The sequence below is a fragment of the Budorcas taxicolor genome, chromosome 3 (genome assembly GCF_023091745.1).
Source record: "Budorcas taxicolor isolate Tak-1 chromosome 3, Takin1.1, whole genome shotgun sequence".
Lineage (NCBI taxonomy): Eukaryota > Metazoa > Chordata > Mammalia > Artiodactyla > Bovidae > Budorcas > Budorcas taxicolor.
In genome coordinates, this window is record NC_068912.1 from 22877095 (window position 1) to 22881924 (window position 4830).

General features: G+C 48.4%; 1 non-coding gene across 1 annotated transcript; it reads right to left on the reverse strand.

Annotated features, from left to right (window-relative positions):
- Positions 1 to 3065: 3065 nt before the first annotated feature.
- Positions 3066 to 3137, reverse strand: TRNAQ-UUG (transfer RNA glutamine (anticodon UUG)). Its single transcript has one exon. It is a non-coding gene; the product is annotated as a tRNA-Gln (tRNA).
- Positions 3138 to 4830: the final 1693 nt, after the last annotated feature.

Genomic DNA, 4830 nt, shown 5'->3' on the forward strand with positions numbered 1-4830 from the left:
TTTGTATTCCAAGGCCAAAATTGCCTGTTATTTCAGGTATTTCTTAACTTCCTACCTTTGGCTTCTTCAGCATTACTGGTTGGGTCATAGACTTGGATTGCTGTGATATTGAATGGTTTGCCTTGGAAATGAACAGAGATCATTCTGTCGTTTTTGAGATTGCACCCAAGTACAGACTCTTGTTGACGATGAAGGCTACTCTGTTTCTTCTAAGGGATTCTTGCCCACAGTAGTAGATATAATGGTCATCTGAGTTAAATTCACTCATTCCTGTCCGTTTTAGTTTACTGATTTCTAAAATGTTGATGTTCACTTTTGCCATCTCCTGTTTGACCACTTCCAGTTTACCTGGATTCGTGAACCTCACATTCCAGGTTCCTATGCAATATTGTTCTCTACAGCATCGGACTTTACTTCCATCACCAGTCATATCCACAACTAGGCTTGTTTTTGCTTTGGCTCCATCTCTTCATTCTTTCTGGAGTTTATTCTCCACTCTTCTCCAGTAGCATATTGGGCACCTACTGACCTGGGGAGTTCATCTTTCAGTGTCATATCCTTTTGCCTTTTCATACTGTTCATGGTGTTCTCAAGGCAAGAATACTGAAGTGGTTTGCCATTCCCTTCTCCAGTGGATGACGTTTTGTCAGCACTCTCCACCATGACCCATCTGTCTTTGGTGGCCCTACCATACATAGTCTCATTGAGTTATACAAGGCTGATCTAGAGCCAGACATCCTGGAATGTGAAGTCAAGTGAGCCTTAGAAAGCATCACTATGAACAAAGCTAGTGGAGGTGATGGAATTCCAGTTGAGTTATTTCAAATCCTGGAAGATGATGCTGTGAAAGTGCTGCACTCAATATGCCAGCACATTTGGAAAACTCAGCAGTGGCCACAGGACTGGAAAAGGTCAGTTTTCATTCCAATCCCAAAGAAAGGCAGTGCCAAAGAATGCTCAAACTACCGCACAATTGCACTCATCTCACACGCTAGTAAAAGTAATGCTCAAAATTCTCCAAGCCAGGCTTCAGCAATACGTGAACCATGAACTTTCTGATGTTCAAGCTGGTTTTAGAAAAGGCAGAGGAACCAGAGATCAAATTGCCAACATCCACTGGTTCATGGAAAAAGCAAGAGAGTTCCAGAAAAACATCTATTTCTGCTTTATTGACCATGCCAAAGCCTTTGACTGTGTGGATCACAATAAACTGTGGGAAATTCTTCAAGAGATGGGAATACCAGAACACCTGACCTGCCTCTTGAGAAATCTGTATGCAGGTCAGGAAGCAACAGTTAGAACTGGACATGGAACAACAGACTGGTTCCAAATAGGAAAAGGAGTACGTCAAGTCTGTATATTGTCACCCTGTTTATTTAACTTCTATGCAGAGTACATCATGAGAAACGCTGGCCTGGAAGAAACACAAGCTGGAATCAAGATTGCCGGGAGAAACATCAATAACCTCAGATATGCAGATGACACCACCCTTATGGCAGAAAGTGAAGAGGAACTAAAAAGTCTCTTTATGAAAGTGAAAGAGGAGAGTGAAAAAGTTGGCTTAAAGCTCAACATTCAGAAAACGAAGATCATGGCATCTGGTCCCATCACTTCATGGGAAATAGATGAGGAAACAGTGGAAACGGTGTCAGACTTTATTTTTGGGGGCTCCAAAATCACTGCAGATGGTGACTGCAGCTATGAAAAGACGCTTACTCCTTGGAAGGAAAATTATGACCAACCTAGATAGCATATTCAAAAGCAGAGACATTACTTTGCTGACTTAGGTCCGTCTAGTCAAGGCTATGGTTTTTCCTGTGATCATGTATGGATGTGAGAGTTGGACTGTGAAGAAGGCTGAGCACCGAAGAATTGATGCTTTTGAACTGTGGTGTTGGAGAAGACTCTTGAGAGTCCCTTGGACTGCAAGGAGATCCAACCAGTCCATTCTGAAGGAGATCAGCCGTGGGATTTCTTTGGAAAGACTGATGCTAAAGCTGAAACTCCAGTACTTTGGCCACCTCATGCGAAGAGTTGACTCATTGGAAAAGACTCTGATGCTGGGAGGGACTGGGGGCAGGAGAAGAAGGGGATGACAGAGGATGAGATGGCTGGATGGCATCACTGACTTGATGGATGTGAGTCTGAGTGAATTCCGGGAGTTGGTGTTGGACAGGGAGGTCTGGCGTGCTGCGATTCATGGGGTCACAAAGAGTCGGACATGACTGAGTGACTGAACTGAACTGTGGTCCATGTGATGTTTGATTAGTTTTCTGTGATTGTGGTTTTCATTCTGTAGGCCCTCTGAGGGATAAGGATAAGAGGCTTATGGAAGTTTCCTGATGGGAGAGACTGACTGTGGGGAAAACTGGGTCTTGTTCTGATGGGCGGGTCCATGCTCAGTAAGTCTTTAATCCAAGTTTCTATTAATTGGTGGGGCTGCGTTCCCCCTCTGTTGTTTGACCTGAGACCAAACTATGGTGGAGGTAATGAAGATAATGGAGACCTCCTTCAAAAGGTCCCATGCATGCACTGCCACACTCAGTGCCCCTGACCCTGCAGCAGGCCATCGCCAACCCATGCCTCCGCTGGAGACTCCTGGAAGCTCACAGACAAGTCTGGGTCAGTCTCTTGTGGGGTCATTGCTCCTTTCTTCTGGGTCAAAAGGTTTCGTCTGTGCCCTCCAAGAGTGTGTTTCCCTAGTCCTGTGTAAGTTCTGGAGGCTCTATGGTGGGGTTAATGGTGACCTCCTCGAAAAGGGCTTATGCCAAACCTAGGTCTGCTACACCCAGAGCCCCTGCCCCTGCGCCAGGCCACTGCTGACCGAAACCTCTGCAGGAGACACTCAAACACTCAAAGGCAGGCTGGTTCAGTCTCTGTGGGGGTCTCCTGGTGGTCTCCCTACCTCATGCCTGGGTTTTTTCCTCTGCCTCATGGAGAAGATATCCCTTCTTTCTGTATCCCAGCAAACTGCCCTAGCTTAGGGAATTCTCTTTCCTTCCAGTGGTTAGGACTCTTCCCTACCAGGGTAGGGGGCACTAGTAAAAGAGGCTTTCTAAAGAGAAAGGTTCCACCGAGACTCGGACTCGGATCGCTGGATTCAAAGTCCAGAGTGCTGACCATTACACCATGGAACCATGACCAGTTTTTTAGCTCACTCTTCCACTGCTGAGCCAGGTGGCGCGCAGCGCCGCGGGCCCAGGACTCGCCTCCCGCCGGAGCTCTAGTCACCCCGCCTCGAGTCGCTTCCTCCGCGACGCCAGGGGGCGCCTGACTGGCCGGCCCGCGGCCGTCTCTTCAGGTTTGGACGATGTGGAAAGAGTTGAAATCCATTTGGGGTGGATTAGTAACTTTTTCCTGTTACTAGAAAGGTTATTAGGAAAAGGTTACTAGGCTTCCCCCAAATGCACCTGTTCTACCGGCATTTCTAGAGTTTTCTGCCCTGAGGTAAAATTCCCCCCAGGGAAAAAAGTTCCTTTCCTGTTTGCAGTTGTCCTCTTCCCGCTGCCCTGGGAGCCCTGAACATCCTCAGAAGAGCCCTTAGGACTTCGTGGAATGTCCCTAGGACCTCAGGTCCAAGGGTTTAATCGTGGGGCTCTGCCGGCTTCATTGGAGAGGGTGGGCAGAGCGTTCTCTGTGTTGGGAATGCGATCGGAACCAAAGCGACCGCGGCCTCCACGCTGCTGACGCCCCGCGGGGTGTGGTTGGGTGTGAGCAGCTGACGGTGTTTCTTCTGGGCTGTTTCCTCCCTCACCTTCCTTCTCTCTTCTTCCTTCCAGGTTCATCCACTCACCACCCATCCGCGTCCCCAAGACGGCGGCGGTCGCTCGGACCTGAGAGGGAAGCTCAGCGCGGCCCATGGGCTGCTCTCTAGATGTTTTCACTCTGCAGGCTTTCATATGGTTCAAGGGCCAGTTTTAAAGATTTGAAAATCGGCCACTTTGGAAAGCCTTTCACACCCTCCCATTCCAAAGAAGAGAATGAGCATGAAAGAAGGGCACGTGTCCAACTCCAGCCCAAGAGGCTGTGTCGTCACCTGTCACCTAGGCGGGGGTTCCCGAGGCGGCGAGGAGCGGGCGGCCAGGGCCGTGCGCCCTACGTTGGGGTGTGGAGGGCCACTCGCTGGTGTCAGTGCCCAGACGTCCGCATGTTAAGACTCATTGCTCTGTTTGTGTTTTCAGCACAGGAGGCAGCTACACTATTCTGTAGCTCTCATATCGTGCTGCACAGGTGGGGCAGCTGCAGAATCTCATTCCTCCTGGATCTTCACAGAGTTCTGTCCTGCGATGGTTTCTCCCAGCCTTCACCACATGTTAGTCCTCTCTCTGCACCATCTGGAGCACTGGGGCCACCCTGATCTACATGATTTCACATCCAGATTCCGGAGGAACTGCTAGGCTGGCAAAGGTTGAAGGCCCAAGCATGGAAATCACCAACTGGTCAGACTCCAGATTGGTGCCCCTCAACACTCAGTAATAATTAGCAGTTACAGAATGCCACCAAAACTATGATTTGAAGGTGTTACATCCTTTGAAAACATTAATACACGTCACTTCTTAGAACAGCTTTAGGTTTACATATAAATTGAGCAGCTAGTACAGAGTTCTCTCACTTATGGTCTATTCTCCCTCAAACAATTTCCCCTTTTATTAGTATTTTGTATTAGTAAATACAGGACAGCGGAAGTAGCATGAGCAGGCAGGTGGTATTCCCAGTGTGAGGCTTAGCCATTGCACTCTGTAGTGCTGACCTGATTTCTACAATGTGGGAAACATGACTGCATAATTTGTGGTAGTAGGGAACTGCATTCTCACTCTCCCCTGACAATGG